General features: G+C 40.0%; 1 long non-coding RNA gene across 1 annotated transcript; it reads left to right on the top strand.

Annotated features, from left to right (window-relative positions):
• Nucleotides 1-2,989: 2,989 nt before the first annotated feature.
• Nucleotides 2,990-10,117, top strand: LOC114011772 (uncharacterized). Its single transcript, XR_003553831.2, has 2 exons — nt 2,990-3,086; nt 3,360-10,117. It is a non-coding gene; the product is annotated as an uncharacterized LOC114011772 (long non-coding RNA).
• The last annotated feature ends 506 nt before the right edge of the window (nt 10,118-10,623 follow it).

Below are 10,623 nucleotides of genomic sequence, written 5' to 3'. Positions count from 1 at the left end.
ATTGCAAGCCATCAGGAAGTCTGAGTTTCTATGCATTTTGAGGAAGGCAATGATCATCTTTTGCTTTCCTGCACCTTCCTCCTCCTCTCCGCTGAAGGAGCCTGTACTGACCCCGGCACGCTGGGTCCTGGGGGGCTGCTACATGGGCAATGCAGAAATTATGGTTTTGTCTGAAAAACTGCGTGGTTGTGTCAAAGCCACGTGGAGCTGCTGTAAGGTGTCAGAAAATAAGTTTCAGGAAAAAGCTTCCATGAGGAGCGGCAGCCTTTGTTGGAGGCTTGGTCAGCATGAAAAAAGCTGAGAAGTTTCTTTTGAGAAAGAAAGGTCTTTGAGAAGTGCGTTGCTGGAGTTGGTACCTTTATATTCTGCTCCTTGGGTGAAGTGATTCATTATTCATCCCTGAAGCTGTCCTGTGGTCAGCACTCCAAATGTCAACTGCTCTCCTGCCTGTTTCCGGGAGAAATGCATGCATTTCTTCATTTGGACTCCAAATAAAGCCATCAAATTCACTTGATTCAGTGGTAAAGTAGAAATTTCAGATTTTGGTAGTGTATTGCTCTGCAGGCAAGAAATTATTTTGCAATGTATTTTTATATAACAAAGTAATTGAATACTTAATATTTACAATATTTTTTGCATTTGCTTTCTACAAGTATTTAAATATTTGAACATAAAATATGTTCTTTCACAATGTTAATAAAATCTAAGGACCTAATACTCACATTCATTACAAAAGGCACTAAATCATCTTTGGTGAGTTTATTTTTGCTTCCAATCTAAATACAGATTTATGAGCATTCCTGTTACGTGATTTATTTACCTTTTTTCCTTTTTTTTTCCCCCAAGAAGACTATCTCCCTCTTCCTAAACATACAGTATATATAAAAAGGGATTAAAGTAGTGAGGAATTATAAAAAAAAATAAAATAAAATCGGGTCACTGTTTCTTCCACTGGGCACCTCAGGTAAGAAAGTTTAAGCTGATCTTTTGATGGGATTTTTGTCTAGAAGGATATGGTGGATTGTGGAATAAGAAGAAATACTTGGCAGAGTCAAGTAGAGTATGAATACATATGTGACTTTCTGCACTGTAGATAGATAAACAAAAATGATGCCTATCTTCCAGAAGGCATACAAAAATGGCAAAGCATGCCTTTTATTTGCCATGCCTCCATATAGTGTGTTGCTGCTTTTACTGCTTGGTTATTGACTTCATATCACCTTTCAAGCAGTCTTGTATTTGCAGCAGTAAAACACTTTCCATTAGCAAACATTTGTATTTAACAAATTGTATTTTATGGAAGGAGAAGCCTGTATTTACCGTTTGTTTTCTTGAACCTGTGGGATCTTTCATCATTCCATAGAGAACTATCTCAAAGCTTTTAGTTTTCAAGTAAGATCAGCCATTCTCATTTTTCTGAAGCTCTGGAAAGATGTACACGGGAAAATCTCTGACACAGGAGACTCTTAGGAAATATTGTAAAGGAGAGAAATACATTTATAGGAATGGAAGGAGGAAAAGAACACTGTTAAAATCCTGCTACTAATGCACTGTATGGCATGTACCATGAGTTTTTAATAGCTGTCGTGACTCAGCAAGAAAACATGCCCCTAGTTTTAATAAATCTAAGGCTGCTGAGTGAGGACAGCTCTTTGAAACAAGTACATATTTACCAACCCATTAATGCTTCATACACTTTACTATATACATAGCAGTATTCTGACTTGCAGATTGTAGCTCTTAATCTGAAATAATTAAGGTTGATTTCCCCCTCAGTATTTCAGTTCACAATGTCTTTGATTTACACCCAAAGTCATGTACACTTCCATTTCAATGGCACTTCATTTGCTTGAATGCTTCTGATGTCATGAGATGAGTCCACCTATTTAATTATATAAATTTTTCAGTAAGTTATATGCTTTCTTTTTTCGGAAGGGGGAGGTAAAATGGGTGTATGAATACGAAATGACTTCTCTATTTTAACTTCAAAGGGTAGTTGGACTGCTTCAAAGGATTTCTTTGCCAAAGAGAAATCATGGGTTTTGAAAATACTTTAAAAAAATAACCCACAGCCGGATTGTACATGTCTATGCTGAAAAAAATTTGCTCTCAGATGACTTGAGCAATTCTGGGCAGTGGTGATTTCTGTATACCTATAAGACTCACTCATTATGTAAGCTTTGATTGGCAATGGTTGGTGCCTCCAGGCTCTTAATCTATATAACTACATTTAAATTAAAAATAAGGCAAAACATTTTGCTACAACATGTCCCTTACGTGCTCTATTTAGTATTCTCCTGTTGTCACAGAGATTGCTAAGGGAAAACTTAATTTATCTATTTACCCTTGTGGAATGTCTGTTTAAACATCCTTCAGTGGAATTCTTTTAAGAGTCTTGATTTCTCTAGTAATTCCATCCCTAGTACTTCTACTTAATATTATTTAATTATTGCGGTATAGCCACGGGTGAAATACAGTGTCATCTGCTGGTGTTCATTACCTAAGAGAGTCAGATGACACTGTTGTTAATAAGCAATGTCTGCGTTTCTGAAAAAAGGACCTCATGTAACACATGCTTAAATGTATGGTTAACATTCCTCTTGATTTAATAAGGTTTGAATTGAGTGAGAAGGGAATCATAAAAAAGAATAATACTTTTCATCCTGATGCTATCTCTAGTAGGTCACTGTGCTGACATGAATAGATATTCCTTGGAGTAATGCGTTTCTCTGTTGTGTCTGTGGGTGGCGGAGGCAGATGCCTTGTGGTTCCTGAATAGAAAAACAAGGAATAACTGCATGTTATTTACGGAAAATAGATGAAGTTTTCATTTGGAAAAAGTTTTCTTTTTTCCCCAGGAAGCTCGTTACCATGTTTTATTTTCCAGTATTAAACTGAATAGTTTTCTACACTAGAAATATCAAAAAAATCCGCATATCAAAAAAGACTTTTAATTTATTTTTATTTTTTGTTTCCAAATATGGGTCATCCTGAATTATTTCAGTAGAGATGATGCTACCTAAGAGTGGAAACTTGATCTCCTGGCTTCTAAAGTAGGATGCTTTTCTTCAAATTAGCTGAATATGGTAAGTCTATGAAATCTGGGAGATGTACACTGGTTCAGTGTATATACATATCTATATACATGTATCTATCTATAAGTGAAAGTTCATATGCAGACATCTTTATATACGTACAAACACTCCACACTTGTCCCCTTGCATCTCCAAGGGGACCATAGTGCTACTGAATGCTGAAGTATACTTCAGCAGATAAATTTCCAGATGAGAGAAATGCAAATGTTTTCGTTTTTAGGTGTCAGTCTTTTTTTTTTTTTTTTTTTTTTTTTTTTCTCCCAGCTGATCGTATTCTTTTGAAGCTATGGGGTCTGTGAACAGCAGTACACTTGAAGCTATAAAAGCAAGCCAACATTTCTTCATAACGGGAAGCGTTCCATGAGTCAGAACAGAAGTAAAATTCCTTCAAGCTACATTTATGGCAGACATTCACTGGGAAACATGAAAGGAGCGTTGATCAGAAATGTGGACCTTTGGAACGGCAAGGGGTTTTGTCTTCTGAGGCTTGTCCTTCCAGTGAATCTGTGTATCGTCCACAGTAAGAAATCAAAATAGCAAAGGTTAATTTAGGAAGAAGGTGGGTGGCTGTTGGATAACTTGCTTAAGTTGTTATTGTTCTTGGTGGTTTTCTTCCATGTTGCAATTGGGAGGGAAAAAAAAAATCACAAAACGGCCTCTTCCTTTCTTCCTTTTCCTCACATTTACCTTTCCAGGGAAGCACCTGAGCACTTAGTTTTGGGTTGGATAATGTCCACTTTTGACTCTGTGTGGGAAAATGGAAACATGAACTTGGTTGGGGTTTCTGTATTCCTGAAATCCGGTACATCCCAAAAGAATATTCCTGAAATACTGAGTGTCTGGGAGAACGAATGCAGGATTGTCTAAGATGGAGGGTTCACTTTCATGAGGAAAAACATTTTCATCTGCCTCCCTTGTTCTCTGCACGCCTGTTGTTTCAGGTGCTGAAGAGCTATTTAACGGAGAGGAGATTTGTTTCTTCCATTTCCCTTTGCTGATCTCTCCTCTTATATCAAAATGACTTGATGACACATGAGAAAATGAAGTGCACTTGCTGAGCCTTTATGGAAGGAAAAACCTGTATACCGTTAAAAGCTGTCTATAGTGATAAATAGGCAGTTGGCAAGTGGCTGCTCTGGTTTTCCAGTGTGTTTTTCTCGGAGAACCTGCAGCAGATTGGCTATAATTGCTCATTGCTCTCCATTAGTAGATCTCCCTCCTGGCAATTCTTTAATAGTTTACATCTCTTGGGGCTGAAAATTACTATTTTAATTAAAACAATTTGTTTCGAATGGGGCTCCCAAATCCCCATATGATGTTTTAGAAGCCTTGGGCAAAGAGCTGAAAATGGAGAGTAGCAATTGTTTTTAGGGTTTGGCGTGAGGCTGGAAGTAGGAACTGGGATTTTCACACAATTTCCAAGGCTACGGCTTGTGGTGAGGCAGAATAACCCTCAAAGTACTGAAACTGAGTAGGACGGAGATTTTTGTCTTCTAAATATTATATTAATTCACAGGGGTGGAGAAAACTTCCCCAAGTTTCAGTTTAGACTCATTATTTTCTTTGCTTTTGTGTAGATTGAGAGAAAAAAAATGTTTTTCTGGTGAAGGAAAGGTGAAAGCCAAAGAAAAGGGACCTTGGACACCTAAATGCTACGAGCCCACACTTTGGAAGTGAGATTGAGTAGCCAACAGCCATGCGAGGGGGGTGTACACGCGAGGCAGGGCTATTTATTGCTTTGCAGATGAAGCCTGGACCCACAGAGCCTGGCTCTCCCTCTGCACCCAGGGAGGCAGGAGACTCCCAGGGGCTGCGCTGTTTCTCAGCTCTCGGGGGTTTAGTGTCCAGCTGCTGGATGTGCCCAGGGCTCCTGCTGTGAGGTGGAGCAAATATTTTGCCCACATGAAGGTGCAGGTCTTACACAGAAAGTTTTCATTTCTGAGGCTGAGCCCTGAAGGTCCCAGCGTGGTGAATTTGCTGCATCCTAGCAGCTTTGAGAACTACACAAAGCTTCATTCCAAGCAGTATTTTATTCTTTTTATAAGTGTGTGAGTATATATATATGTATAAAATATGTATTTATTTTATATTATTTTTTTAGTATTATATATAACGTAGGTATGTGTATAATATATAAAAAATACACGTTCATGTGCTGTTCTGAAACATCCTAGTGGTGAGAGCACCTGCTGTGGAAACAGAAGATGCAGGTTCACTGTTGTCCTCGGACGGTGGGTACCAGCCTCCCACCTCGAGGGGAACGCTCCAGCCAGCTTCCCCATCCCCAAGGCCCATGCAACCAAGCTATGGAGCCAGGCTCCCTTCTTCTGTCTCTTCAGCCTCATAAAAATTAGGTTTCTTCTTCAGGATTGTTTCATCTTTATTTTATGGTCCTTCTTCCCCAGCCACCATTCTCACCGTTAGCCTGTTATACTACACAGCAGAAAAGGCACCTCCCCTCGGCAAAGGAGAGCCTGGCTGCTGGCATGCAGGCTTGTGATTTAAGCATCTCCTTGCAGAGTGGTTTCAGACTCTCCAACAGTATCAAACAGGCATTTAATTCATGCCTGCCAATAATGCCTGTTTCCCTGAACGCTGTTGCTTGCTCCCACTGCCATGGTGTGAATCCTGTTTCCTGAGGTTTGGTGAAAAGCGTAACTCCTCTCCTGGCTGAGATGCTAAGGTCTGTAACCCTGCCCCACATGGTGTGTTACAAGTGCTCAACGGTTGCGTTGGTATTAATGACTATGAATATATACAGCATGAAACGTTCACAGAAAGGCTCTTCAGCAATGCTCCTCTGTAGGGGGATAGAGGAGAGGAAGCTCTGGAGCATCAGCTTGCTGGGGGTGGGAAGACCTCTGGCATCTCTCCAAGCAGGGCTGGCCAGCACCCCATCCCTTCCACTGCAGCTATGCCCTGTTGGGAGCTGAGGGTGTAAAGCTGAGGGTCTGATGCAGCACACAGCTGCTGGGAACATCTGCAATGGGGTTTGGCAATCTGCAGCAGCCCGGAAAGCTAGATTAGACAAAAGCTATCAATTCATAGCAGGTTTGTCTTGAAATGTCTTGTTAAGTGCTGCTCGGCTAAAAACTCTGCATGTGCCTGGGTACAAAGCCTGGCTGAGGCTGGAGGTTCTTTCTGAAGATGTAATTCCCAAAGCTCCTACCTTCCCTGGCTGGAACAGTCTGAAATGATAATGCAAAGAGGTCTCTCTGTACTTTACGGCATGGCAAAAGAATCAAAAAACTCAAAGGCTAGGATTACCAAGGGCTCAAGATAAGAAGAGTGACACCATGCAGAACACATGAGAAAGTCTTAGGCTGGGGGAAAAAAATAATAATCCGTTGTGTAAGTGATGCAGCAGTCACGGCATGCCATCAGAGACTGATCAGAGGAGACAGCGAGCGCAGGCGCTCTGTTGTGCTGCCTTGGCTTAGGGTGGTGCGAGCGCGTGGTGACTTGCCTGTTGCCTAGCAAGCTCTCAGCTTTGCTATATAGGCTTGTGTAGAAAATTAAGCTGCTAAGGCATGACAATATATTTTGCCTTCTGTAGAACTGATAAGAGTTATTACTGTTCCAATGTTGCCATTATTTTATCTCCTGACTGGCCGCTTTATTCAATTTTCTTCGAGTCCATGTGCTTTGTGGTGTGCTCATTTTGCTCTTCCTTCCTTCCACCATTGCTTTATGCACTTCTCTCCAGGGTGGTTACTTCTGACTGCTTTGCTTAAGTGACCATGAACTATGGGTATGCATTAGTTTAAACACATGCTGGATTATTAGGAATGCTTGGCTTTATTCTGGCTTTGTAATGAGCTTTATTTGCATTTTATTTGTGCTGCTTTTGTTCTTGTTTTCCTGCTGCTGTCAAAACTGTGAGGTCTGAATAGTTTCTGGTATGTGCTTAAATCATATTATTTGCTTGTGAAGGTCTGCTTGTATGCCTAGCATCCAAAAAGACTTAATTTCCAAGGATATTGATAATTTAAGATCTAATTAGCTGCTCTGCAAAGGTATTTAAATGTTCAGACCTCTTCTATCCATTATGCAGGGCCATTTTTATCTTTTTGCCACAGATCCTATCCCAGTAGGTAGCGTGTCAGGCCTGCCAGGTTATGATGAAATTCCTGACCATCTGTTATCCACGGGCCGTTGGTCTCTGCCAAGTAGTGCACCAAAGGGAAGAAGACTGGTTTCTTCATGAAAATGTGCTTCTGCTTTCTTGAACAATCCCCAAATCAGCCTCTGCTTTTTTGCTGCTACAACACAGCTACCATAAGGGAAGGATATACCCATCATCAAATAATCGCAACTTTAAGAAAAGCAAGAAAAGAAGTGAATTCCTTATTGGAAGCGCAGATTCCCTTACAGGCTAGAGGAGTGATATTTTTTGCCTTACCCTTTGCAGCCGTGGCTGCCTTTCCCTGCCCAGGTTCGGCTCCCAGCCCTTGTGCAGCTGAGCTGGTGGAGCAGGCACGTTGGGAGCAGCCTGCACGCTGCTGGGGCTCGGCACGTCTGAGGGCTGCAGCAGGCTCCAGGTGGGGAGCCGGTGCCTCTGCACCTCTCTGCAAGCGCAGCCACTGGTTTGTTCCTAGAGCTGGTGTTTTAATCAGCCTGGATGTGAACATGCCGTTTCTCCAGGATGTTTCGGGTATTTATGTTTGCAGCGTCGCAAGTTCAGCATTTGGTGCTGGAGCCTGGGCAGCAGCTCTTTGCACTCCCAGTCTTGGCGTGGATGTCAGCCTGCAGGCTGGCTGGCTGTAGGCTCAGGTCTTGCTGAGTTTTCCTGTCCTTTCCACTTGCGTCCTTGTGATGCTGAAGTTGCAGAAGTAGAAAAATACCGAGGGATTACTAAATAATCCTACAGTATCTCAACGGCCCAGAGAGATTGCTAAGGTTTAAAGTTTACAAAGTAATCTAATTGCACTGAAAGCTGTTTTCCTGGAGCAGGTCCAGCACCATCTTCGCCTGCGGGTTCATGATCAGCTCAGGGCAGAGCATCGCACAGCCCTGCGGGAGCCGGTGCTGCCGGTGGAGGCTGGGACGTGCCAGGGCTGCTGCGTTGTGGGCTTTGGCCTTGGCGGCTTCTTTCCATCCACCAGACTGGGCTGTGCTGGGGTCGTCTCTGTCTGACCAGAGCATGAACCCCGTATCCGGCACTGAGAAGTCCTCGCTCCATCTGGTTCCCTATAGCCTGCTAGGGCATCAGCTTCACAAGTCGTGAGACTTAACCATTCCCCCTACTTTTTTTTTCTTCTTTTCTTCCACAAAACCCAGTATATACACTTTGGTTCAAAGAAAAACACAGACTATGATTCATAGCACCTAATTACAGATGACAGGCCATGTTGTTGTTGTTGTTACCTGTGCTATTAGATGTTTTTGCTGATACATGATGCTGCCACTTTCCTGCAGCCTTGAACAAGTTTGCCTTTCATTACACCTGCAGATGTTAGTTTATTATTGGTATTTGTCATATGCTTCCAGCATATTTAGCAGGAAAAAACCCAATGCAAAGCATTTGCATTTTTTCCTTGTTAGCTTCTTTCTTACAAGCAAATATATACAATCAACTTACAGTTGTTTTAAACAAAACTTAGTTTCACAGCATACTGTGTATTATGATTTTCTTCAGATAGTCATAGACAGGTTCTGGAGGCAGCCTGGAAAAAAGGCCTAGAAAGAGATAGCCTGGAGAATGAATTTGTTCTGTTGGATATTTAATGACTTTTGCCATGATTTATGCTATCTTTAAGACACAAGGAATTCTTTTGACAATTTAAATCCCTACACTGAAGTAAGGTAGTTTTTTTTTTTGTGTGTGTGTGTGTGCGTGTGCTGCCAGTAATATAGCGCACTTATTACAGTATGCACAGATTACCAAGATTTTAAAAGTCTGGCTAACTAAATTGTATTGTGTAATGTTTTTTGCATGGATTTTTGTGAAAATAGTGAAAACAGTATCCAGGGAAAAGCTGTGCCTTCAGTTTTAGTTTTTATGTTTATGAGTGTTTTTATGGTGTCTGATGAACTGAAAGGAAGAATATTTTTTAAACACAAATATCTTTCTACACACACATGCTCACACATTGCCTAGTATCATATAAGGCTCTTGCACTTTTCTACTTGTGAAGATGTTCTTTTAACAGTTATACCATACTACTCAATACAACTTCTGTATGTGTGAAAACATATTTATGAATTACAAATAATTATTAAATTGACCAAAAATTCTGGATTATTTACTTATCAAGTTGAAGTGAGCACTAATGAGTGCACTGAGCTGAAGAGAAATCATGGAACTAAATACCTGTTTTTCTTTTAAGCTGTTTTAGTTGGTCTAGAATTCTTGAGTGAGCTGATAAATATTGAGATAAAATATGATGTCCAAGTTAGAGTAGTTGCTGCAGGAAATCAAGCCAATTCAGGATATGATAAGAGACTTAGAAAACTTAATCTGCAAGGTACAGTAATACAAGAATATACCTCCTACAACCTCTTCTATTATTTTCTAAAAGTCGATGTGCCTTTGGTCAGTATCCTTTGGAATGACACTGAGCTTTAGGAAGCACACAGATTCTCAGGTTATGCCTCTGATTTAGTGATTTGCTCATGTTGGAGACAATATTTTAGTTTTGGAGCTGAACGTGTCTGTGTAAGATCACACAGCAACCTGCAGGGTGGTGGATGTTTTCAGATAGCAAAAGTGATCAGTGTTAAAGAACTAATAAATCTTATGCTCAAACTCAGCTTTTAAAGTAAATAAAACCATTTATAAGAAAAATTAAGGAATTAATATTATTTTTTTTCCTTCTGAGTATAATGCAGTGCCAGAAGTGAATATTTTTTGAATGTTTGGAGCCTACAGTCTCAGACTAGGTATACAAATGCCAGCTGGAAAGAACTATTATTCCGTAGTTATAAAAAGCTGAAAATACTGTTCATCCGATTGTCATGTTAACCTTAAACTCAAATGTAGCTCCCTCAGTAGACCTATAATAAAATGAATAATTATTTCATGTCCTGCATAGCATTATATATAGCAGGCAAGTACTAAGCCATCAGTTGCTGTCACTGCTGTGAAAATATATATGAGAAAAACAAATCAAGCTTTCCATGCAGCAAGAAATGTTTTGTGTTTTTCAGTGTTGGTTATTGTAAAAAACCCCCATACTTTGAAGCTGAAAATTTAATTTCCATTCAAGAAAGCTGCTTTCTTTACAAGCAAGCAATCCTGTAAAATTAATGGGATTAATTAAGATATACATGTTTTTGGAAAGTATCCATAAGCATAACACAGATTTACTCTTTCATACCATACTGAATAAATTTTCATGAATTTCCTGCAAGATTTTTAAGGCATTTTAGGACCTTGTTTATAAAAGGAAATTAGGGATTTCTAACTCAATTAGTTTTAAGAAAATACTTGAATGAACATAATCAAGCATTTTGTAAAGCGTTTCTGTTTAATAGATAATTATATTTCTAAATAAATATATTAAAAAGAAGAATTTAAATCTCTTGC

The sequence above is a fragment of the Falco peregrinus genome, chromosome 1 (genome assembly GCF_023634155.1).
Source record: "Falco peregrinus isolate bFalPer1 chromosome 1, bFalPer1.pri, whole genome shotgun sequence".
Taxonomy (NCBI): domain Eukaryota; kingdom Metazoa; phylum Chordata; class Aves; order Falconiformes; family Falconidae; genus Falco; species Falco peregrinus.
The sequence above is the reverse complement of the archived record's forward strand: the minus strand, read 5'-3'. Positions and strand labels throughout refer to the sequence as shown.